At 45.1% G+C, this 27,937-nt stretch overlaps 1 protein-coding gene across 14 annotated transcripts in view; it reads right to left on the bottom strand.

Annotated features, from left to right (window-relative positions):
- LOC121867464 (activated Cdc42 kinase-like) overlaps positions 1 to 27,937 on the bottom strand; it is a 106,851-nt gene that overhangs the window by 42,597 nt on the left and 36,317 nt on the right. For 6 of the 14 annotated variants that reach the window (XM_042367380.1, XM_042367384.1, XM_042367393.1 and 3 more), the window contains 2 exons: positions 24,632 to 24,698; positions 8,733 to 8,795 (listed from right to left, as the gene is read on the bottom strand). The exons of 1 other annotated variant lie outside the window; for it this stretch is intronic. The gene's annotated coding sequence lies outside the window, so the exon portion shown is untranslated. Of the gene's footprint in view, positions 1 to 8,732; positions 8,796 to 21,983; positions 22,068 to 24,631; positions 24,699 to 27,937 lie in introns of all 14 variants that reach the window. 7 more of the 14 variants (XM_042367389.1, XM_042367381.1, XM_042367382.1 and 4 more) reach the window with 6 other exon arrangements.

Raw genomic sequence — 27,937 nt, 5'->3', positions numbered from 1 at the left:
GGAGGTTCAAAAGTTCACATTGGCATTACAGTAAGTCCTTCCAAGTAATATTATCTTCGTTAAATAATTACATGACATTACCACTTATTTATCTTTACTGTTATTCATCTCTAACACACACACACACACACACATACACACACCAGAGTCTATCAGCTCAACAGGTTACCTCCCTGGCATCAGAGAGCTGGAGCCAAAGTGGCTGGGCCCAGGAGTAGGCGCGTGTCCATACATAATAACACCATCACACACACACACACACACACACACACACACACACCTTGCGCGCTACAAAGGTAAAGAACAGGTGATTGTAATAGTTACCAAACACAAGCACCTGGTAATTACTTTCAACTGATCAAAGTTGCTCTTCTTTTAAACTAGTTCAACAATGTGTGAATTCAATTTCAATGCCCTGAACAGATCATAAATTTTACGGGGACTATAACATTAGGGGCACCCATGGGCCGCCCACATACAATCGGCCACGGACCGCCCACATATAATCGGCTACCGGCCACCCATACCGCCCAAGACAGTAACACCCACAGGCATAAGAGTTTGGTGTTACGTTTATAACTGCTGTCAAACATAATTGCTACATAATTAGTCCCGACAACCGCCCTCTCTCCAGATACACACCCTGACGTGTCACTTGATGCCCAGTGCCATGACACTAAAGCTCCGCCTACAATAATGTGTGACCATTCACGATGCAGAAATGAGGCCTATGAGCTTTAGAAAAGACCTAGTGATTGGCCCGGCCCTCAACAGTATACTAAAAACTTGACTTAGTTTACGTTGTCTGGCCGGGTGTGTAGGGCGAGGGCTGCCGCCGTGTGTGGTGCAGGGTGGGCGGCGGTGTGGTGCAGGGTGGGCGGCGTGTGTGGTGCAGGGTGGGCGGCGGTGTAAGTCAAGGTCTGGCATTTCATAAGTGTTAATCCTGGTAGTATATGAGGTCCTTCTACAGTAAGAGCCGAGTGTCCGGACGCAACATATAATGACTGTCCTGTATCTGATAAAATAAGACTACCTTAACTTTCCCCTTTAACTTACACCATAATACTGTTACTAACCCAAGTTCCCTCACAACTGATGGACAAATGGGCAAGATTGTTCTCTTGTTCCTCATGGATATACAACAATAAGTGAGACTATTAACATTATATCTTAATAATTAATGATACAACTTAAATAGAATTAAGTTAAGCAGACAAATATAATAAACCACCCCCCCCGCCTTAGAGGACCTTGGACGGACACGGACAGACTGTACTGTACGTGTGATGTAATAAAATCCCCCAACACTGTTTGTACTGCACCACACAGGATACACGGTAACTATACTACCGCCCACTCGTGTGGAATTCAACTTCCTGGTATTTTAGAGACGTCTAGATAAAATATTGGTTACCTTCCTTCTAAACACCATCTCCCCACAACCTATAAAAAGTGTCTGCCAGAGTTAAAGTTTAATTTCTTAAGTGACGTCGACACAATTTTACTAATTCTAATAAATGATGAAGGAAAATCTCATCACCTGTAACAGAATTTCCTGCAATTTCAGTTCCGCCACTAGGGAGCTGCTCACCCACGCTCCTAATTTTAAGCATTATGGCAAGGTTGAGTTTATGTTATGAAATTGTACCTAGTTTGTTATTTTAGGGCCGTGGTACTTCAGCCTGCGATATAATAATAAGAATCGTTGTAAAACTTAACTAGGCGCCACGTGTGTGTGTTCCATTAACTCCAACACGCGACACATCCACCACAACACTACAGGGAAACTCGTAACCTTGGACAGCCTCTCAACTGTTCCTCACGTGTTGATATTTCAAAAAATCTCACGATATAAAAATGGACGCCCAATCGACAATACCAATGGCATCTTAATACTGAATCCCTTGTATTCTTCACTTGTATAACGAACTAACATGAATATATACCTTATAGATATTAAAGAAAACTACAGATTAATATTTCAACCTTTTAACTAGAGAGACGAATGGACAAACACGGACCGAGTCAATACCGATATACTGTTTATTAAGTCATTGACCATCTCGACCAACAGACCCGACACCTTCCCCTGAGTTACCTAGACAAGTTGACATAGTATAAGGACCAAGTACCAGGCCTCGAGGAAGTTGGAGCCCTCGTACATCAGGCACCACTGTTGAGTCGCCAGTTAAGGCTAAACTACTGAGTGCCACTTGACTCAAATATTTCCTTCCATGAGTACGTATATGACTCACAGTGCCAACCGCCTCATAGTGCCAGGTTCCATGTCTTTCTTATATACGGATGGTGTACTGGTTTGTCCTTAAGTGTTATATTACTGAGACTCTATATCCAGTTTACATCCTGTAGATTTATTATTATTATTATTATTATTATTATTATTATTATTATTATTATTATTATTATTATTATTATTATTATTATTAACTTCCGTGTATTCTCTTCTGTTTAATTTCTGGGAAGCAACACACATCATCTTACAAGAAGTTCCTCTCAACACATGAAGCAACTCAACACACCCACACACACTTGCCCACCCACACCCACACACCCACTCACCCACACACCCACCCCCACTACTGATGATTCAACCCTGAACAAGTACATACGAGTCCTTCTGCAGTATAATCGTTAGTCATACATAGAGTAAGCCGCTGTCCTATCCATTACCCTCCTCCTCCTCCTCCTCCTCACAGATCCAGTTTTTACATTATAAAGCAAAAATTTTAATATATTCCTGGGTTATAAATAGTCATGATGGCAGAGGTCATAGTTGATAATTAAAAAAAAAATAGCGTGGCATCAGCTGTCATTAGATCCGCGTGTGTGTGTGTGTGTGTGTGTGTGTGTGTGTGTGTGTGTGTGTGTGGAAGAAGGCATCTAGTAATTGGTTATATTATACTGAAAGCATAATAGTGACACTTAAAATGACAATACTTTAAGAAAATAGATTCACTTAGCATTAGCCAGAAGAATTAACCCGTTGGATAGTTCGGAGAAAAAAACAAATATTGTGAGTTTAATTTGTCATCTTAACTGGCACTAAGGGAACGCATCTATAACTTCTGAGAAACATTAACTTTAATTACTCCAGGAGACATAATGAATCGAGATGCCATTATCAACTATTCCTACGTTAACTATCCCCCCCCCCCTACTGTAGTTAAGGGATGGAACAAAGAATACAGTGGTTACAGCTGAATTTCAGTGCAATTCAACCACCAGCTCAAGTACAATATATCAGATAAGGTTATATTCACGGTGAAACTAACGTACAGACATGTTGAGAATCTTGGCCCCAGATAAGCAAGGTAAGGCAAGACAGTGATGACACCAACTCCCACAACAGCGAGCCAAGACACAACAACCAACACCTACCTCACTTGGTGAATGGGTGACGGGTGGAGTAATGCATCAACAGCTAACACTCTCCCTCACTCAAAGGTTCCTACGTTGAATTTTCCTCACTACTGGAGATGCAAACATGCATTTAAACGTCTCACAGAAGCTACAACAACAACAAAAAACGATAAAAATGGCACCAAATTTACCTAGAGACTTTAATCTTACTCTGATAGGGTCACTTAGGAATAGTTAGACCAACCAAAAATGACTTACAGAATCTAGATGAATCTGGACCGAGATCTGACTCAAGCACACTGTCTGCATTCCTGCCTCCCCGCCGCCGGCACCATAACCTGTTCCCCCAACACTTACCAGACTCACAATATAGTCCTTACTGGTTCATGCCCGTGCCACGCCACGTTCTTACGCTCCGCCCCGAGATAACCTGACAATAATTACACGAATGATGGCTTTGCAGAGCGATGGTTCGGTCTGGGATAGTGGGATAGGGGGAAGGGGGGGGGATGGATGAGAAGAGAGGGAGATGGAAGGTTGGGAGGGAAGATGAGAGGAGGAGGAGAAGAAGGTAGGGGAAGAAGAGAAGACCTAAGGGATAGAAGAAACAAAGCGAGGGAAGATGTTGGATTAAACAGATAAAGAACAGGTTGGAGGGTTGAGTCGTGGGCACGGGTGGTAGAGAGGAAGGGGGAGGAACGGTGGTGAGAGGGAGGAGTAAGTACGATAAAAGTAAGAGTAGGAGGAGAGAGTAAACGCTTGTCTGGGAGAGGGCTGTGGGCACGACTTGGTGGCGGTGGTGAAGAGGCTGGTCATGACCGAACCTCAGTGGACTCATGCCCGGGCGATGCGTGGTGACCAGGGGGAGGTGATGGGCACGGGGACAAAGGGATAGGGAGGCTGATGGACACAGGGACATGGGGATGATAGACAGGGACATGGGGAGATGATAGACACAGGGACATGGGGAGATGATAGACACAGGGACACACAGGGACATGGGGAGATGATAGACACAGGGACATGGGGAGATGATAGACACAGGGACATGGGGAGATGATAGACACAGGGACATGGGGAGATGATAGACACAGGGACATGGGAGATGATGGACACGGAGACAAGGGAAAGACTGATGGACACGGGGACAGGGAGGTGGGGGATGATGGACACGGGGACAGGGAGGTGGGGGATGATGGACATAGGGACATGGGAGAGAAGAGGGTAGTAACTGGAAGAGGGGGGGGGGTCAGGGGGGTGCTGGGAGATCCTGGTAGAGCGAGGAAGACGGAGGGCAGCAACTGGTACCAGAGAGTGAGGGAGGGGAGGGGAGGTACCGGTGCGACACCAACCCAGGTAGGATCAGTGGCCCCAGCGTTCACTTTTTTGCCCCGTCTTGTAATTGTTGCTGTGGTGGAAGGCCGGGCCACGCTCCAGGTGCCCACATGTGCCGCTCTCCTAGGCCCCGTAGACACACTCACTCACTCACCCATCTCCGGGAATCCACGTCAGGTACACCCCCAAGCACGTGTCTCACAGTTCCTTCACTCCATTACCACAAACGACTCTCAACCCGATAACCTGAACTATACCTGCACCACCAGCCAGCTTGAAAGTGATCGATAACTAGAGTCTATTTGATTGCGTCACCAATGTAGTTTATTCCTAAGTCAATGTGTGTGAGGAGGAAGACTAACCTTCTGAGAACAACTGTAATAATCCCTTTGTAGCATACAGTGGCTTTGTCAACGGAGTATACTACATTTGTGATAATAAAACTAATAAATAATGACAACAGTATAATAACAACAGTAATAACAATAATATTAATACTTATAAAACAAGAATAATAAAACCGTTGTCAAGTCTTCAAACGAAACGAAATTAAAAAAAAAAAAAATCCAAACTAACAACCAAACCCAACGTGTTTCTCACTCACCTTATTTCTGGCCTCTGATCCCACCATCACACACACACACACGCGCACACACACACACACACACACACCTCCCCGCCTTATGTATCACCAACACAAACTATTTACATAAAAGCAAGAAAGGTGTCGCACTAAGTCTTAATAACCACAAGTAAAAAATATACCTGAATTAATAACTTTTAAAATCGTCACTTTTTAAAATTGCAAAAAAAAATCGTCACTTAATAAAAATTGTCAATACGTGTTTCATACAAGTGCATTAAAAACGTCACCGCTAAATACACTCGTGCGACCTTCATCAAATTACCTGGAAAATTATTATACTTTATACTTTTGTTTGATACGACTGAATAAACTTTGTGATTGTGAACAGGAAGAGAGGGGGAGGAGCACAGTGGTAGAGCGGTAACAATAACAGTAGTGATGTGGTGTGGTGTGATGAGGGTGTGGTGTGGTGAGGGTGTGGTGTGGTGAGGGACAGGTGATGAATGGCAACATAGTGTAAGTGCAATATTTCCTAGAATTTACCTGCAGTTGGCTTCTTAGCTTCACTCTATCCCGGAACAACTTCTGTGGTGGTGGCGAGTAAGGTGGTGGTGGTGGAAGGCTATACTTGAGGGTGTAGGAGAACTTGGCTATAGTGTGTACTTGTGGTGGTATACAGGGTAGTGTGGAGGGTCGGAGGCAGTGTGGCGGTAGAGCAAGGTTTTGGTGGTGGATGACAGTAGTGTGGAGCGGTGGAAGAGGAGTGGTAGCGTGTGGTGCTCCCACGGTAGAGTGAGCACGAGGATCACCCTCATTATCAAGCTTGGGGGCTCTCACACACCACCAGCACAACGCTCTACACTTCTACAAAACTAACACAGTCAAGCTATCGTGATCCTTAATACAACATGAACACTCTCTCTGACTCAGCTGAATAACAAACACGCCTATAAACGGACTTACTGGCCAAGAAACTAAAAAAAAAAGAGGGAAGGAACACTCAAGCACAGTACGGAGGCTCTACAAGACTCCCCAGAGCCTATGAAGATGTATTTACAAGTGTTTGTTGGTGGTGGGTGAAACAGATAAGTTTCTCACATACACCACAAGAGTACACAGCTGCAGAGGAAGGTCATGACTGTCCAAGGAGAGTGTTGTCTGGTATGCACACCCCCACCACACATTCTTCCTCTCATGTCTCTTACACCAAGCAACACGCTTTCCACAGTGGGTGTTGCCCTTTACTTATCACATATGTTTCACGTGACTGTTAATTGTTGTCATAAGCTGCAGTTTCGTTCATTGGTGATGCGGCGAGGCGAGGCGAGACTAGAGGGAGGGGGCGTTGTCAGTCTCAGGCAGCTGTGTATATAAACAAATCACTGGAGAACTGATACGCCAAGGAATCACTAACTCTCCAACACCCCCCCCCCTCATTCAGACACACACACACACACACACACACTGGGACTCACCACTGACACTCAATACAAGCAGCAGTCATACACATTTGACATTATCAAGTTAACATCATCATCATCAGCCTGTGTCAATCCACCGCTTGAACAACCACAGCGTCTTCAAGTTTCTTTACCCATCGGCCGCCTCCATATTCACTACCTACTTTCATTTACCAACACTCTACCATCAAATATCATCAATCAATCATCAACCAGGAAGAACACGACCACATGTGGTATATAAGACTATGGGAGGCACTTGTATATTATGAAAGGAAAAGTTGGCATTAACGCTTTCAGGGGGACAAAATACCTCAACAGGTGAAGGAGGGCGGGAGGTGACAGAGGTAAGCTCACCCATAACCACCGCAGGAGAAAACCCATCCAGCACCCACCTCTCCCACGCTGCCCCTTACACAATAATCAGTGGCCCACAAGGCATTTCATTACACATCATGCAATACACACACACCACACTATGATACTGATTACAATGTGGAGAGAGAGAGAGAGAGAGAGAGAGAGAGAGAGAGAGAGAGAGACAACAGCATTTTATCACTACACGTTGATCTTACTTTATAACCGTTAAACTGTTCTACACTTGGACTGTATAATTCCTCTACCTTGTATATAACATTAGACCTCAGTGCCACCAACGCAATCTGACTACGATGCCAACACATTTCCAGCATACTTCTTGCAGTTCCACCTCACTCCACTGTTCCACCCAACTCTGCTTGTTTGTTCCACTCTGCTACTCACTCCTCTTAACCCCCCCCCTCATAGCCGGATATCCTACTCTCTACCCCCCACCCACCAAGTTCCAATTACCAAACCTGTTAAGATTGTGTAAGTAATTGCCATCTTCCCCGTGACCTCATCAGACCTATTACCACTTTCAGCAGTAATTGGGTAATTTAAGGAAGAGGCTTAAAAAAAACAAGACAAAGAATGGGATGAATAAAAAGGAGAAAAAAGGAAGAGAGAGAGAAAATAAAGAGAAGAAAATGGAAGGAAGACGAACAGATTTACGACATAATTTGTACAAGTTTTCCTTAAGGTTTGACCGTCTGCAAAGTCTTCCTGGGAAAAAAACCTAAGTATTATTATTTACATCGTCCTTTTTTCTATTCTTTTTTTATCCCCTTCTTTCCCTCTCTATCCTTCTCGTCCTCCCTTCATGACGTATCCTCCTTATCCCCAACACCAGGATATAGGATAGATTATCTGGCCCTGTTCATGTGCAATTGGGATTAACTGACAAACTGCAAAATGACTCTCTCAACCTAGACATGACCTCGGGTGTTGCAAGGCCGCCATCAACAAACAAACAAACAAACAAACACACACACACACACACACACTGGAAAGACCTACTGCAGATCCACGGAATCCTAACCTAACCTAACCCTGACTTACTCTTCAGAAAATATCACAGGCTGACTTAACTAACTCGCTGATTTAGTGTGAAAATTCTGGGTCTGCTTTCTGGGACCTGGTATTAGTCCCCCTCTCCCCCCCCTACCCCCTTCCCCTACCCTCCTCCTCCAAGCACAGGGCAATAATTAGACATGACCATCATCCCCACGGACACAAAACTGGAGTGGAAAGTCAGGTGGAGGGGAGGGGGGGGGCAGATGGACGAAGCCGAGCAGATGACCACCAAAAAGGGAGGCGAGGGGGCAGGAGGAGAGGGGGACAGGAGGAGAGGGGCAGGAGAGGGGGGCAGGAGGAGAGGGGCAGGGCAGGAGGGGGGGGGCAGGGCAGGAGAGGGGGGGCAGGGCAGGAAGAGGGGCAAGAGGGAGTGAATACCTTGCTGGGATGAGTTGCATTATGTCACAAGTTAAAGAAATGTGACTACGGACGGACATTCGGACTGTACGTAGGTTAAGTAACTACCCCCAAGTGAGGAAGTAAAGGGTCGGGGTATATAGAGAGAGAGAGAGAGAGTTTAAAGTTAGTTTACTTACATGTGTGTGTGAAGACGAGTCGAGGCACAGCTGCTGGTGGCCGCCCTCACCCTCCACGGCCACCTGAAACACCATAGTCAGATGATGTCATGATTTTTTTTCCCCGATTTCTTCCGATTTTTTTCCGATTTCTTCCGATTTTTGTTCCGATTTTTTTCCTTCTAAATGATCTCTGGAGCCCAACTTACTAACTCACGGTCATCATAAAACAAACTAGAATACTCAACGTTACATAGATGAGTCAAATAAACGAGTTACTTAAAATTACACAGAGACGAGGAGGAAAATGAGCCCTCCTCTAAGAAACACTGGGACTATGTATAGGTCTAGAGGCGGCACCATACACCCTCTAAGATGATTCGTTGGTTATGAATTCAAGAGAGAGATCATCTTACCATTTGTCACCTACGATTGTTCCCACCCAAGACCTTCAAGTGCTTGTTATTCGTTATTAAATCAGTTTGTATGAGAGTATTATATCTTAGACATATGTGGATTTAACATACCTAACCTAACCTAACCAAATGAAGAGCGTGTGTAAGTGTTTGTGGGAAAGTTTTGGATGGCATCAGCTGTTCACATCACAACAACCAATGGAAAAAGAGGTAGGAGGAGCAGGAGGGGAGGGGGTAGGAGGAGGAGGGGAGGGGGAGGAGGTAGGGGAAGGGGTAGGAGGAGTAGGGGCAGGGGAGGAGGTGAGCCCGACCAAAACACTGAAGCTGTCCCGATAAGATACCACACCCAAGATCAGCAGCCTCTTGACGGACCCACTACACAGATATGATACGTTGAGCATTAGTCATGTCGCCAACCCTCCCACCCCACTCATGACGTAACGTAGGTAAGAATATGGGGGAGAAACTCAGGGCGGGGCGGGGGAGGGGTAAGGTTAGGTTCTGGGCATTAGCGACTACTACTACTACTACTACTACTACTACTACTACTACTACTACTACTACACACAAGATAATAATGTGTAATACGGGGACAGCTGTTGTCAAGCCACTATAAATATGCAATCAGTATAATTATCAGGCTCCTTTGTTCCTGCCTCTGTCTACCTTTGTTTCTATGATCCGCGTGTTCTTGTTATTGTATATTAATTCATCAGTATCATCATAAATGCACCATCACTCATTATAATTATGTATAGTGTATCATCATACCAGCATCGTATCATCACAATCATTTCATCAAACTCGTTATTATAATTACTGACCCTAAATTAACTAAGACTTTATCAGCCTCCATGATAATAATAATAATAAGGGTAACGGTGTGGACTGGTTACATATACTACAGTACAGTACAGTGGACCGATCAATAGCCCATCACTGTAACGCACTGTATCGCTACACTACAGTATATAGACTGCCAGATAAACTTGACCTGCCGCCGCGAGATGCACACGTACGGCACTCCCTCCATCACGGCTGATTTAACAAGAAGATCTTTTGATAGTTTGATAGCGTCTTGGATCAGGTGTGTCACAGAGCGAGGTGCCAGTCCTGGTTTGTATATCCTACCTCTTAAACCACCATCATTACCATCATCATCATCATTACCATCATCATCATCATCTGCAAATGACTACAGCCAATGCATGTAAGCCACTAGACCCGCAACTCCATACCTTTATACTAATACCAATATTACTAAATAAACTCCCTATACCTGTCGTGTGGATGAGTCACACACACACAGGTGAAGGAAGAGCTTAGGTTTACAAGAGTCGTAATAAATATGTATGGAACACCCCCCTCCACCCCCAAAAAAAAATCACTAATATATCAACTGACAGATAATAAAAGAGAACCTAAAATAATACATAGATATTCACTGGATTTTGGAACTATAGAGTACAGTTCATCTTACAAAGGTTCAGAGATGTAATACCACGAGTGAAGTTGGGTTCCACTATACTAACATCGTCTTCCCTACAGCACACACAAAGGCACCAAAAAATATCCCGCCACCCCTGGACACCTGATGCTGAAACGGTGTCGAAACTGCACTGCCAATCCACCTTAACAAAATAATCTCCCTTATCTCCAATTCAGGAAAAATATTAACATGCTAAAGGCCAAGTGGATAAAAGATATGACTTGATGAACGTACCCCAGTCAGTCAGCCCCCCAGAAGCAGCCCTCAGCCCCCACCAGGATCTCTCTGGGGCGTATTCCTTACCTATCATATAACCATTTGTGTTCTATTACAACATAAATAAGTATATACCACCTGACCACCATCTCCTATTGAGATATTAGGGAGGAAAATCTTATGAGATAAAATACAGGAGGTTGACTGTAATATAAAAAGAAATGCCAATGATATATAATCTTAGGAAGCTGTAACCCCACACACACACACACACACACACACACACACACACACACACACACACACACACACACACACACACACAAGACAATATTTACCTAAGTCGAGAAATATATACAGTTTTACAGCAAACAATATTCAACACTTCGTTTACTATTACTTCAGGATCTATAAGTACCCATAATTCAGTTGTTTACAATTTATTATACACAATTCAGGATTTATTGGTTGGTGATACTGTATCCTCGCAATGTATGTAATGAAAATAAACTACTGTAGCAATCAACATATAACTCTGTCTCTGTCTCTCTCAAATCTTCTCTAGACAGCTAAGGTGAGTAAAGAACACCTGGTAGTAACAGTGCCACAACGAGAGCAGTGCCAACACGAGCGAGACAACACCACGAGACAATACCTCTCCTCTCACTCCTACTACACCGTCTCTCACTCCTACTACACCGTCACCTACTCCGCCTTCAACACTCTCCATCGTTAATATAAGCTCTAAGACTTTTACTATGTGGAGGTAGTAGTAGTAGTAATAATAATAATAATAATAATAATAATAATAATAATAATAATAATAATAATAATAATAATAATGACAGTAATAATAATAATAATAACTAATAATAACAACAACAATAATAATAATATACCTTTGCTTCAGAAGGCATCACAACTTGCGTCAGCTCACCTTACTGAACTGTGTAAATAAGAGGAGTGTCGTCACGTTAACCACGACCGCCACACACACTCCCCAATCTCCACAGAGTCACTTAGGTCACCAGAAAGAAGCATAAACTACCAGCAGAGGGTGGACGAACGTTTGTCCGTAATAGCCTCCAAAAGCGTTTAAAATTTACGTGGTGGGAACACACTGAGATACGTCTGTTGGAGCTGTTGTTACTGGTCTGTCCGAGAGCCTTGAGAGGTCTCTACATCCAAGCGAGTCCTTATCCTGCCCTCTCACCCCACCACCTGGCCCTCGCACTACCCTCTCACCCCACCACCTGGCCCTCGCACTACCCTCTCACCCCACCACCTGGCCCTCGCACTACCCTCTCACCCCACCACCTGGCCCTCGCACTACCCTCTCACCCCACCACCCGCCCCTACCCTCTCACCCCACCACCACCATCGCCCTACCCTCCCACCCACCACCTGGCCTCGCCCTACCCTTTCATCCCATACCGTGCTCCCTGGCCATCTAACACGGCCCCACTAAATGGTCAAGTCTTCCTCTGTTAAAAATTCTAAGGGGGTTTTTCAAGAGCTTTCGGGAACCAACTAAATAACCTCAAGGACATTTTCATAACTCACCATACCGGCAGCCAGACGGGAAGCAGCTGGACGACACCGCCGCCATCATGATTATAGTTCACGGATGGTATCAAACGGCTTTTTATTTCCTCCAAGGATAATTCTGTACACCACTTTTCATGAACCCCCCCAAAAAAAAAACATGGTAGGAATAATTTGTATCACTGCCATCACCATTCCTTCTCTTTCGTTTTGTCCCTAACCTACCTCTCCATTCCTCCCTTGCCCTAGCTGGCCTCATCCCTACTCTGCCCCCCTCCCCTGTAAGTCCCGTGAACATCAACATGTGTGGGCTGGGGTGAGTCATACCACGCCACTGACCCTCACACTTTCTCTCCCCAAACACACACACACACACACACACACACACACACACAGGGGAACAACACGCCCTTGTTTATGTCACATGTGGCACAGGTTTGTTGTGATGCGTCACCTAAGCCCCCCACACACACACACACACACAGACGCGTTTACTTCACTATAACATAATATTTTACCTCAAACTTTTCTAGTCACAGTCAAGTGACAACACACCTACACGACACATACAACCACATCGGTCATACTTGTCTGGTGGAGTCGAGGGGGAGGGACGGGGAAGGAAGGGTTGGACGAGGGGAAGGAAGGTTGGACAGGGAGGGGGAAGGAAGTTGGACGAGGGGGAATGGAAACCCCTACGTCTGGTACCCACCTTCCTCCCTCACCTGCCACCCTCCACTACACAATCCACTCACCCCTCACGAGACACCCTCCACCCTGCCACTACACGCAACCCCACCCACCCACCCTCACAAAACCTCTCCACAAAATAACCCCACCCTCCATCACCCTCCTACATTCAACCCCACCCCTCAGCCTCCACCTCCTACACACAGCCCACCCACCCACCCTCACAGGGCACCCTCCACCACATCCCACCCAACCCACCCTCTAAGACACCCTCCACCACACAACCCACCACCACCTTCCTTCCCAGAACACCAACATAAGAGGCAGACAGGGTGATGGTGGAGACAAGAGTACAAACACACGTGGACAGAGAATGAATAAGAGCTACCTGACGAAGACGAGTGTGCAGGAGGAGAGCCTTAAAGGGCACACGTGTAGGAGGACCAGTATACAAAGCTATACAACCCGACGAACACACAGACACATATAATGGCAGTGTGTGTGTGTGTGTGTGTGTGTGACTGGAGGTGAAGAAGGCCAGTGGGGAGGGGACAAAACAGACACAGACACACACTTGTTATGTTTCACAGTACAAGACAACTGGCCAGGACAACATTACAACACGTTCCTCTCACAGACCCACCAGCCGCCACCAGGAGAAGGACCCCAGAGAGAGTCCTTCCCTCTAGTCTGGGTATTGCAGGACCCCAGAGAGAGTCCTTCCCTATGTATAACTTATAATGCGATATTCTTTGTCTCTCACGTATTCTTACTTAATTTATTATTAGTATTATTATGATTATTACTATCATCATCATCATCATCATACTCACTAGAAGACGATAAACAGTAGAGACGCTCTTAACGTAAACTAACTCTATACTCTATAACCTATATAATATAAACTGTGATATAGGTGGTAACATTCTCCACCCAGATGATACTTAATGTTATACAATACCCTCCCCCCCCCCACCCCAACCCTTGAGATAAATGTTTACAGTGTTTATCAGTCGCCACTTAAGTGTTCAGGCCCTCAGTGTGTTCAGCCTTGTCAATATTGTTGCTAACTTTGTATTTTTCTCTGGATAAATAATCTGTTTAAATATCAATAGCAGATTTGAATAAATTTCTTTTGTATCAGTTGGAATAAAGTTGTTTCCTACTGTACAAATTTCTTTTTTTTCTTTCTTCATCCTCTTTCATCCCCTTTCTTTTCCTCTCCTTTCACCCTTTCTTTTCTTCCTTCACCTCCTTTCTTCCTTCTCAACCCCCCTCTCCTAGTGTCTGGTCATCTTCCTAGTGTTGCGGGATACGGGACATGTTTACACCCTCACTACACAACCCTGATTAATGTGTTAGAGGATAGTAAACCAGCAGTGTGTGTTAACCAGGATACTGTATTATGTTAAGAAAGCAGCAGGACGAAGTGAAGGACTAGTGAAGAGAAGAGGAAGAAGAGGAAGAGGGAGAGGAAGACGAAGAAGAAGAGGAAGAAGAGGAAGAAGAACGACGACCTGGTGTCTGGCTCAATGTATACAAACACAGAGTTAAGTGTTCTGAAGCGGCCAACAGGTGCCACAGTGTTCAAGGTCACGGGGCGCTCACCTGTGTGGGTTACGTTAGGTTAGGTCAGGTCAAGTCAGTTCAGGTGGGAGGGTGAAGCGAACAGAGTAATTTATACTTTTATCATGCTTGCACAAGCTTTAAAAGTCACAGTAAACCACAACACCGATTTCAACTAACCATTTTCAACTATAGACACCCGGATCACCTGAATAAAATCCACCCCAGCTAACTTCACCCTAAGATTAACCACCCTAACCTAACCTAACCTAACCTAATCACATCCCCTAAATGAGAGAAATCTTTAGGTGACCCTAAACACTTACAATATTTACACTGATTTAACATTTCCATTTTTTACCAAGGAAACCAGAGACGAAAATGAAAGCGAAATATTGTGTGATTACTGGGCAGTGTGGGGGTGAGGTGGGCAGTGTGGGGGTGAGGTGGGCACCAGTGGAGTAGAGGTCCAGGCAGGTTACCAGGAGACACTGGGCAGACGCTACTAGCTTATGGGCCTGTGGGGAGTGGCAGTGGGGAGGAAGTAGTGAGGGCGTGAGGTGTAGTGGAGGCGGGAGGTGAGGCGTGAGGAAGTAGTGGAGGGGAGGTGAAGTAGTGGAGGGCGTGGGAGGTGAAGTGGAGGGCGGGAGGTGAAGAGTGGAGGGCGTGGAGGTGGGAAAGTAGTGGGGGCGTGGAAGACGAGGCCAGAGTAAACAAGGGTCGGCGCCGCCATGCTGTCCTTATACGTGTGCCCGACCCCGACCCTCACAACCAATGCAACTCTGTCCTGCCACCACGCCGCTCGCCCGACCACCGCCCAGTCTCTCCTCCACTGACTGCCCACCCACCCACCCAGCCTGCCTGCCTGCCTGCCTGCCGCTCTCCCACCACCCCGTCTGCTGCTTGCCTGCTACCAAACCACCAAGCGCCCTGCTCCTCATATTGAGTGTCCACAACGCCATCACGGCCCACAAAGGAGCTGTGCATCTTCGCCAATATTTTAAAAGAGCAAATTGAAGACTATCATTTTTCGTGGCTACCATAGAATACAATTAGGGTACAGCCAATAGGAAGAGTTACAGGTGCCACAAACACTTCCCCAGTGAGCCATAACATGATGAGCGTGATAACATGAACTTACCTTTTGCACTGTATACGCCTTGTCGTCAACAGTTATGCCTTGTACCCACCACAAGATGATCCGGTGAGTTCAACTGATAAGTCTGCACTGATTTGAGTTACTGTGACACTTTGCTGCTAACCCACACGAGCCAACGCGAACAGTCTACGATTGATCAAGGTGATGAACATTTTCTGAACTATTACTCCACATAATCATCTATAACAATAACAAACAGTTGAGAATATCACAGACAACACTGCGAGGAACTTGAGGATACACGGTAAGTTTTTTCCTGGCGTGTCCTTCAGGTGAGACGATAAGGGGTGAACGTGTGTGTGGCAGACGGCGCCAGTGTTGTCAACACGTGGTGCCACACCATGATGCTGCTATCATACCACCACCACCACACAGCTACACACACACATATATTTAGGTGAACTTTTATATACTCAAGTACCGGCCTAGCCCAAAGACCCTGTTTTGTGGACAAAGTGACCTGTGTATTCAACGTTACACAAGACTAAACAGTGTCCCGCAGGTTCACCACTTACATTACACAACTAATAAACACACACACACACACACACACACACGTACAGGTCATGGCCACTTCATTACCGTTCATGGCTCTTTAACACCCTCCTATTAGTTTGTTTACAGCGAGGGGATAAACGTGACTGTCATGCACTCACCCACCATAACACAGTCATCATCACATCTTTTCTCAATAATCACTAATTCCCAGCAGCAGGGAAGGTACCCATATACAGTACACACCCTCTTCAGCACAGTACCTGACCTTCATGTTATATATATATTAGTCACACTCAAATATAGACAATAATATAATATAAATGTTGGCTAATAACATACATTACTTACATAAATTCCATCACCCAGAGTAATAAGTATTCAAGCTATAAAAAGTCCTTATTATAAGTTAAATGCTCATTACTGTAACAAGCACTAAGCACGCCATATTGACTTGATTTCAATTAACCTCGGCACCAGTACTGTACTCTGCTGAAGTCAGGAGTTAAGAGTTGTTGCAGTGAGCAGTTCATAGCCTGAGTCTGACACAACACTATGCAGACGTGCCCAAGACCAGCTCTCTCTCTCTCTCTCTCTCTCTCTCTCTCTCTCTCTCTCTCTTTCTCTCTCTCTCTCTCAGCTAATTCCAAACCAATATCTGATGCTCATTAGTGTGCCAGACTAGATAATTATACAGACATTACCTCATTATTATAACTAGAAAACTACTAATTGTGTTTAAATCAAGCCAAGGAACACTAACAAACTACACGTGTCCTATGTAATTTACAAGCCAAGATAACAAGCACAGAAGATGAACAACGGCAACGACCACAACTACCAACAGTATACACAAATATTACAACACGTGATACAACAACACCGTAATATATATTCACTATATATTGTTTGTTATAAGGATATAGGATGTGGCAACGTAGTGGATACAGAGTTCGTCTCCTATTCACACGTCCTGAGATATCCTATACCCACTCCTTCAACACCACACTCACCCAACTACCTACACGTGTGAGCCCCAACCATGAACGGAGGAGGCCATTCATTACCAGTGCCTAGTATGGTGGTGTTCATAACTCACACCACAACCTCCAAGACCAAGCATTAGTCAGAGGTGCGACCAGGAGAGTTAACACCACCATCACCACTACATCCCTCACACGTGTAATTAACCTCGATAGTGCCAGGTAAACTATATTACCACTTCACTATCTCAGTAACCAATTTAATACATGTTTAGCGTGAGAGAATTAATTTAAATCATCAAATATAAACAAAATATTGACAGAGTTACACCAATTTCACTCAAGAGGAACCGATCTAACACACCCACTACGTCCACTCATCAGCCATTAACGAGGAGACAGGTTTATAGAAGCGCCACCACAGCATCGTTGAACCATCATCCACCGGCAGTAACATTCTTAGACACACCTTTATGGGCCATCACACACGTCACCCTCAGTATATTTCAGGCTGAAACTTTAAACAGATAACCGCACGTGATATAAATCTCAAGAGAATCGTCCCAAATTATACCCAAAACACAGAGTCATCAACCCAGTTATAGTGATTATGTTGATCTGGTAGCTGTAAAGTTGCAACAGATTGGTATATCAGGTTGTCATGCCGGAAGCTTCATCACTGACCGAGTCTTGGAGATGGCAAACTTTAGATAATAATTATATACGGTATATAATGTCCCCCAACACTTAATAATCGCTTAAAATATCTTATTCGAAAAAAAAAACGCATCCAGTTCACAGGGTCTAGTACTGAAGAGGAGAAGCTGCGATGGGTAGAGACGGTGGTGACGGTGCTAGGTAGGGGACCCGGGTAGGTATATAGTGGCGGGTGGCAGCAGACAGCGATGTGGCCCCGCCCGGTACACAAATACGCACCGCCCTACCAGCGTCTCCCATCACTATTATACACGGCCCCCTCCCCTCCCCCACACACACCTCCTCATCACCCCACACATGAAGGATCATCTCTTAAAACCCCACCACACACGCTTCGACTCATATTCCCACAGGTTTGTATGTAAATTCTTTCCCCATCTGAACACGGGAGAATACATGTGACTACTTTACTGCATTCTTTCACCTCCCTGTCTCTAGTTGTGATCACTAAAATACAACACACAAATCTTCGGTTACTGGAAACTTAATCCGGCAACCCAGAACAGAAGAATGAGCTTGGGATCAGGAGATGAAATAAACAAAAAGGAATCCGTCTTTGCTTCTACTCTTTTGTAAATCTCTCATAGGAAGTTTAGTTAACCTTCAAAAAACAAGAACACCACCAAGGACAAATAACCTTTACCACCTTGATAGGATTGACGAGAAAAAGAAATTGAGTGGTTTATTACATTTGTCTCGTGGTAGTGAGAGCCGTCGGAACTCCTGTCAAACATACCCAACCCCAGGGAGGAAGTCGCTTAGCAGGGCACACACACACACTACGGGGACGAACAACCAAAACAACCACATCGTTTTGGTTACAATCACGTGTACACTACCACAAACACTGTACACCACCATAGCCACAAATAGGTGTACAATACCGTGGTCACTATTACATGTACAATACTAGAGCGCCTTGTACACCATCTCATAATTATGTACACTACCGCGCACCCAACATCTGTGAGCCATCTTCAGCAACACGCCACGCATCAACAACACGCACACACAGCCCCAAGGAAAAACAAAAGCTATACTGATGTACATTCTGAACCTTCTTAGATGATTCTTATAAATCAATAACAAAAAAACAAACAAAAAACAATTCCAAAATCCTTATAAAGTAATTAATAAAAAGTTAACTGAGGAGTGAGCTTGACGATGATGGAACAACCCTTAGGTGGACTAACCATCCTGCCGTGGAGGTGAAGTAACCAACCCACTAGCTGCTGAATACTGATCATAGATAGCAGGACAAGGCATGTGTATGTGTGTGTGTGTGTGTGTGTGTGTGTACTCATGATCTCACCCCGAGTCTGTTATGATCCAGCTTCCAGACCCACGTGGGTAAACACCTTGAGTCGACTCGTAAATGCTCTTTTGAGTGGCCATTAACTGGAGCTCTGTGGGAGTGGTAGTAAACCAAGCCTCCAAGGTAAACTAAAACCTAAAACGCACATCTAACCTAACCTAACCAAACCAAACCCAACCCAACCTAACCTAACCAAAACCAAACCTGTCTTATATAAAATTCAGACCTAACATTCTTCTTGGATGATAAAAAGAGTGTGTTGTTTCGAGTGCTAGAGTGTGAGTGCAACAAATAGCGCGAAAGCTGATGTAATAGTGTGAAAGTGAGTGTGACAGAGTGGTAACAACGACGTAAACAGTGAGAAATGTGCGACCGTAGGAAATAATGTGATAATTCCTGTAAAAGTGTGAAAGATCGTCAAAAAAAAAAGAAGTAAAAATGTCAGGAATAATAAATAGGATAAACGTGAGAAAGGAAGCGTAAGAAATAATGCTGAATGTGTAAGAGGAATTGTGAAAGTTGTAATAGAGAAGTGTGAAAGGTTTAAAGTGTTAGCCGTGTGAGTGTCTTGGGTGAACAATGACCAGTTTAGTGAAAGTTATTATGTAAAACAGGTTTAAGAGGTTCTAGGGTAAGATATGAAAGGTTTAACACTTATGGTGGTGATGAAGGAACTGTCGTAATTAAAGGGGTTTTAAAGCTCGGATTAGGGAGGTCATGCTTACCTCAGGGCTGGGTATATTTTTATTGACCTTAAGGGGTGTTAGGTGAGGTTAAGGGGTGTTAGGTGAGGTTAAGGGATCAGAGGTTTTGTAGTGACTCGGGTTAATCCCCCGCCTTACCCTAACCCCCCCCTCCCCCACTTCAGCAAAAACTGTATCACCAAAGCCGTTTTCGTTAAAGCATCTTTACTATATAAGCATCGCCAGCACGAGCACTCTTCAACGCCTGGCATTTCCTTCCGCCCCGCTGTAACAAGTTTATGAGAACTAAACCGTGCGAAATGTTCACCCGGTTTCTGCCAGCAGACGCTTTCTTATCATATAAACAACGCCAGCACGAGCACTAAATCAACACGCCTGGCGTTCCCCTTCACCCTGCTGTAAAACCCTCATGAAAATCATGCTAAACGAAACATTCGCCAGCCTTCTGCCAGTAGTGGCGTTGGTTCACGATAAGAGCATTAACTCAGTCTAGTTATACCACAAGACCAGGTCAGCTGCGGTCAGACATGATGACAGCAACACTCACCTCGTCTAGCTCTACTTCGTCCTATTTATAAACACAGACCAACATCATATCCACCTAAAATAACAATATTAATCTTCCGAGTTATTAACACAGATTGACGGTGTATTAAGGACCTTGATTTGGGTAATAAAATCATGTTGTTTGGGGCCGTAGTGTGTTTAAGAAGCAACAGATGGGAGAGTAGTGCTGGCGGCAGGGTGACCCGGCCCTTTCTCTTTCACCGGGGTATCTGAGCAGCTCCACCCCTGTTGCATCCCATCACATCCAACCACTCCCTCCTCCCCCACCCTGTTGCATCCCATCACACCCAACCACTCCTCCTCCTCTATCCCCACCCCCTGTTGCATCCCATCACACCCAACCACTCCCTCCCTCCCCTATCCCCACCCCTGTTGCATCCCATCACACCCAACCACACCCTCCCTCCCCTCCCCCTATCCCCACCCCTGTTGCATCCCATCACACCCAACCACTCCTCTCTCCCTCTATCCCCACCCTGTTGCATCCCATCACACCCAACCACTCCCTCCCTCCCTCTATCCCCACCCCTGCTGCATCCCATCACACCCAACCACTCCCTCCCTCCCTCTATCCCCACCCCTGTTGCATCCCATCACACCCAACCACTCCCTCCCTCCATCTCACCAACACTTTGCGCCCCTCAACATCCCTCCCTCCAACGCCTCTCACCATTCACTCTCCAGGTGTGTTAATTACTAAACAGCTCAACAAATTGCCAGAGGGATCAAGTAGTGCACCTGTGGCCTCAAAACGGCTGTAAATAGTGTGTATATGATTTAAAGGCTGTTGTAAACATCGTCAATATGGTCTCAACACTGCTGTAAATATTGTAAATAAGTGTTAAGCGGTGGTGTAAACACTGTCAATAGTCTCAACACTGCTGTAAATATTATAATCAGTGTTTTGGTGGCGTTGTAAACACTGCCAATATGGTCTCAACAGTAAAATAAGTACTGTCAACATGAGTTTTTTTATATATAAACATGATTAACAAATATACTCACAGTACAACCAACAGTTCATGTGTCCCCAACAAAGCTGTAAACTTTGTCGATATTTACTGAACAATGCTTCTTGGTGTAACGTAAAAAAAAAAAATCGAAAACAATATACTCTCTTACGGTGATACAAACATTGCCAAGCTGTTATCAACCCATCTGTAAAACTGATAAACGTTTTTTCCTAACTGCCACATGTAAGTCCCAAATGCAATATATAATGGTTCTGACAGTGACGTACCGTACACACTCCCAAACTGGTCTCAATAGTGTAGTAAGCCAAGAGTGCAAGCAATGTAAACAGTGCTAACATAGACTAAATAATAAGATGAACACTGCCAATGTTTTCCTTAACGAGAGCAAATGTTTCAAACACATGTGGCCAATAGCCTCATCCTTAGAACCACTGACCTGAAAATTGACAGCTACTTTGGTGTTGAAAAACTTGTGTACAATGTATGGTCCAGACACGTTAACTCTGACGTGAACTATAACCTGAAAACCAAAACAAGGTGGATAAAGGACGCTCTTTTGTAAGGGCGGTTGAACGGACAGACAGACATACAAGACGAACACTACAGGTACATAACAAAAAATCGCTACGGTAGTTCATAAACCGTGAACATAGTCAACAGAATCCGCGCATTAAAGTAAACACTATGAACACGGTCCTGGTTGTTTACATCAAAAGAAGCTGAAGCCACACCCGTTTACGCCTGAGTCCTCTTCTTTACATACATTTATTGCAATTAAAGTCTAAACAAACCATTTACGTGCCATCCTGTACGGCTGACAACAACCTGACGCGCGGCCAACTGTGTTATTGTTTTGATTAGAGTGACGGAGGAATAACAACGGGGCGATAAATATTAGTGTAATTGGGACTGAAGTTTCTTGAACGTAGGACTGAGGAATGACAATGACAAACGGAGGTAATTTTCCCCCCAACATAACAGCCCCTTTAGTCTCCAATTCCTTCAAGTTCAACCACCATCTTACAACACGTTCAACTATGTGATCTCACCTCCCGCCGCCCTCCCCATCGTCACATCACAGTCTACAAAGGTGAAGTATAACCCCGAGGCAGAACACATTCCCTTCATGCTTAACAACCACGAGGATGTAATAATCTCCTACTCAATTATAACTGTAAATGAAGTCACACGAGGCATAAAATAACGTTCGCCGTTGTTGGGAGTTCACGAGTTTGAAGTCTTGTCTTGTCTTATGAGTAACTGTAAACGGTGATTGATAAGTTGTAGATTGTAGAATAAGACACAACGACCTAGGACTCGAAACAAAGACCTAGGACTCGAAACAAAGACCTAGGACACGACACAACGACCTAGGACTCGAAACAACGACCCTGGACAAGACCCACCACCGGGGAGGGACGATGAGGGAAACGACAAAGACTTCCTTGATGACGAAGTTAACGAGGCAGGTAACGAGCGTCCCGGAGAGAGAGAGAGAGAGAGAGAGAGAGAGAGAGATAACACGACACAATAACACTAAAAGTCAATAATAATAAAAAAAAATAACCCTCAATAACAGGTGTTCGGTTCACGCTACATATTCGGTTCGTTTACCCGCACCAAACACGCATTTAAAAGTGCGGCCGCCACCCTTACCAAAATAGCCCCTCCATCACTGCATCAAAACGGAAAAAAGGGTAAAATTTGGTGGCTTAAAAAAATAATAAAAATCATTCGTAAAAAAATATAAAAGGGGGATAAAATTTTGGGGGTTAGGTTCAATGATATTATAAATGCAATAAATAAACGCACGAACGCACACACTTAAAAACCTCACCCTTGGCTCAAAACCTCTAAAAAAACCCACATTCTTTGCCTAAAAAACTCACATAATCCCAAGTTCAAAAACGTCACATAATCTTGGGTTGAACTGAGCGAGATAGCTGGGGAATCGAGTGGTGGGCCTGATGACTGGCTTCCGGGGTGAGTGCCACGTACCTACCCAGCATCAAACCTTTGCCCTTAATAACTCGAAAGCGTGAAGTAAGTGTGTGTGTGTGTGTGTGTGGAGGGAGCAAGCAGCCAAGGGTCATCTCCATTACCAGATAACATTAACAGTTACTTTGAACCATTAAAAAAAAAAGCACACACACACGCGCACACACACACACACACACAAAATATCATGTAATTGTTTAGATCAGAATTATAAATACACCTGTCCCTACTGATTATACAAGAACAATAATTAATTTAAATACACCAACAATAACAAAAAAATTTACACCCACCCCCCACCACCACAACCGGAAATAACAACAATTAGAGCGTCACCTGCATCGAACAACTGCCTCTTTACCACAAGTTAATTTATACATCAAACTTTTTTTTTATTTGTTACTCTCCGGAAGTGGCGTTAAGCGAGGGATAATTAATGTACATCAACAATAACAACAATACCTACTTCACAACAACAACAATACCTACTTAACAACAACAACACCAACACATTAACAACAATATCTACAATACAACAACACAACAACAACAGGCAGGATACAGTGACGCCTCCGGAAGCTGCCTCAGGTGTTCAGTATTAACAAACTACAGTAACACAGCCTGCAGAAGGAGCGACTTTAATAGTGGGCTCCATAATATCATCACCCGCCGAGTCATCCTGTTCTCTAACGACTGAATTCGTACCCAAACAAAGATCAAACAACTTCCGTAATCAGAGTCTGCGGCCGGGGAAGTGTGAGGTGAAAATAACGTCTAATTGTAAACTGCGGTTATTTACAGGTGTTAAGGAGTTAAGTAGCTCGCCTGGAGAAGCACCTGGCCATGAATGTTAAATATAAGACCAATTGTGTAGAGAGTTGTGTTGTTATAGATTAAAAAGCGTAAATAATAACGGTGTTTTTTTTTCATTCCTTAATAAGAACAATGACTGACGAGCCGGGGACATGACACAACCTCCTCTGTACTGTAATTTCTTTCTTCTTGATGGTTATAGAGATAAGATAGAGAACACGAGAGAGAAGAATGGGAGATGAAACACAGCACCAGAATGGGAAGAGCACTGACCGTCTGTGTTCAAGGTGAGGAAGAGTGCCACCAACAGCAGCGTCGGGGCATCACACTGTAGCCACACCTGCAACCATAACAAACCTTCAGTAAACACAAACACTGAACGTAAACAAGAAACGCACGCACGCACACACACACACACACATTTATTTATTTATTTAAACATCGCATGTTATTTGAAACTTTAAAAGACTTTGAAAAAAATAAATAAAATCTGACACCATCTGAGCCAACGCCAGCATCAGCCACTACCACCAGGCCACAGCTACGGTCTTAATCACCTGGTATAAGGAGGTGGTCAAGGGGGGAAGCAGTACACCGCCAAGTGTGTGATTCACGGGGCGGGTTATCGGTGAATCAACAAGGTTTCAAGTGCCCTTCAAGGTGTGAGAGAGGGGTGGCGTCCAGTTTAGAGATGCTATACAACCCGCTTCCTCCATCCGAGTTACTTCTTAATATCTGGACAAATGGGCCCTGGTTCTAATAGGCCCCAACTGATATTAACCAGACCTCACGGTACATCTCGGCTGAGGTCTACTAGAGCTGGGGCCCAATTGACTTATAAAACTTCACCTCTCTCAGCAACATGCGCCAGCTGAGGGCTTTAAAATTCATAAATAAAAACCGAGTGAATGTTTTAAGACAGTAAAAGTCGCCACAAGGGATAAGTGCGTTTCTCATTAGTATGTGAATGAACCTGGTCAATGGCAGCGGTAATTCAGATGTCAACAACTACAAGACAGGAGAGACAATATAAGACCTACTCTGTTTACTGCTACTGATAATAACAATTAAACAGTGACACCTGTATGATCACACCACACCTCCCTCCCCTACACCACATCTCCCTCCCCTACACCACACCTCCCTCCCCTACACCACACCTCCCTCCCCTACACCACACCTCCCTCCCCTACACCACACCTCCCTCCCCTACACCACATCTCCCTCCCCTACACCACATCTCCCTCCCCTACACCACATCTCCCTCCCATCAACACATCACCACCTTACCACAACAACCACACCTTCCTACCACCCACCCACACCTTGCCATCCTCCTCGCACCGTTAACACAACACACCCGGTAGTCGAGCATGCTGCCACAGTATACATCCCTACCACACCTCTACCACATTACACCACACTAGTCCCCGCCCATCAGTGCTCAGGCAGTCATCAACTCGGAACAATGGGCGGATGTCAACAATCATTCCGGAGCGGTGGCTAACATAGTTGTCGGTCCATCATCAACCTTGATACCGCCATTCTCACCATCTCAACACACCAGCTACGCCACCCAGGCTAACGGGTCCCCCCCATCACGCCATTTACAGTACACTCACGATGGTGCACCACCCCTCCCTCTCCCCCTGTAGGCTCCCCGCGCTCTACTGCCGGTAAGAGAGTTACTTACGCGGGCAGGTAGATAGTTCAAGTATTCATCTACACGTCATCCAAGAGTCACTTATCGCATCTTACACCAGAAGTCATTTGTCTACAGTTTCCCGGCGAGGATTCCAGCGGCGACGCTCGGTGTGCAGCCAAGTTTCCAGGTAACAACCTGATCAATCAGGCTGTAACTGCTCGCCGCCCGCACCGCAACCCAACCCAACCACTACAGTCTGGTTGATACTGGTGAAGCAGAAAGGATCACTACATGTGGAGTTGATTCACTGTTTACTCACGTAGCTGAAGTACACGGCAGTCAGCCATGAGCAAAATAACAGGAAGATTAGGTTGTTTTTAGCAAGGTGCGGCGGAGCCCAGGTAGGTTATTACTGACGGCGTCGTGTACAGCGTCCCTCCCTCCCCTCACTACCTCTGTGTTCCCACTCCCGCCTCGTTTCCCCTCACTAATAGGCCTAACGCCTCCACTACTCTCCCTATCCTCTGACACCACCACCAAGATACGCTACACCATGATGCCACCACCAATCACGACACATTACACCACGATGTCACCACCATCATCACCAATCACGACATACTACACCATTAAGTCATCACCACCAATCATGGCAGGCGATGTAAGCTAAAAAAAACAATCACATTTGCTACTTCCCAACTAACTCACCTTAATATAATTTAGTACAAACAAACAAACAAAAACGTGACGTAAACTGAAAAAAATATCCCAATCGTGCGAAGGAACTGGACTTGGGGAGAAGAACCAACAGGACAGCGGCTACGGCAAGAAGACCAACAGAAACTATACTACTGACGAAGGAAGGGAAAGTAACAGCACCAATAACAGCCATAGTCACAGGTGGGAGAGAAGGAGGAAGAGGAGGAGTAGGAAGAGGAAATGAAGGAGAGACGAGGAGGGTGCTAGTTAGAGGAGGGTGGGGAGGTGCGGGGGAGCAACCTACACACACGAGGTTGTCGAGCAGGTCATCCTATACACCACCAACCGTCTCTCTCTCTCTCTCTCTCTCTCTCTCTCTCTCTCTCTCTCTCTCTCTCTCTCTCTCTCTCACACACACACACCTACTGACACATTACAAAGATTCCCTCATACTAACTACTTTATATTTTTCACCTACTGAATTCATATGCACCACCCACTCAGCCCTCTAACACCACCCACTCAGGCCCCTAATACCACCCATTCAAGCCTCTAACACCACCCACTCAGGCCCCTAATACCACCCACTCAGGCCCCTAACACCACCCACTCAGGCCCCTAATACCACCCACTCAGGCCCCTAATACCACCCACTCAGGCCCCTAATACCACCCACTCAGGCCCCTAATACCACCCGCTCAACTCCCTAGCACGTGTCACTGTCACGTGTGGGAGGCGGGAAGGGAACACGCTCCAGGTGGCAGGACAGGGCAGTAGAGCAGGATCTAGGTTGTTGCTACACGGAGCTACAACGACTGGAGAAGGAGAGGGGCGGATGACGCGTCCAAATCTTCGTCACGACCAATATCTAAAAGTCAAGCCAAAACAGCTACTTTCTCTCGTTTATTTAATGTAGATGTGAGATTATATAAACAACTACAGTATGCTTAAGTAAAAAAATAGCACAGTTAGTTTCACCGCGAAGTATAAACGAAGCTTTTACCTAACACGGGGTAATTAGGATCTGTGGGTCTTCAGCGAGTGGCCTATAGTGAAACACCTCAGCCATTACTCGTGTGACTCAAAAGGGGGGAAATGGTACCCGAGATCTGGTGTTTATCTCGATGAGGTGACCTTGCTACAACCTGGCCTGGCCTCGACCCGCTGCTATAACCCTGGAGTTGACTGTAATTAAACGCCATCAAGGTACTATTTTGGCAGGTACCAGGCGGCCG

Source organism: Homarus americanus, unplaced genomic scaffold (genome assembly GCF_018991925.1).
Source record: "Homarus americanus isolate GMGI-L3 unplaced genomic scaffold, GMGI_Hamer_2.0 scaffold23598, whole genome shotgun sequence".
Lineage (NCBI taxonomy): Eukaryota > Metazoa > Arthropoda > Malacostraca > Decapoda > Nephropidae > Homarus > Homarus americanus.
Note: the sequence above shows the minus strand (reverse complement) of the source record. Positions and strands in the feature narration are given on the sequence as shown.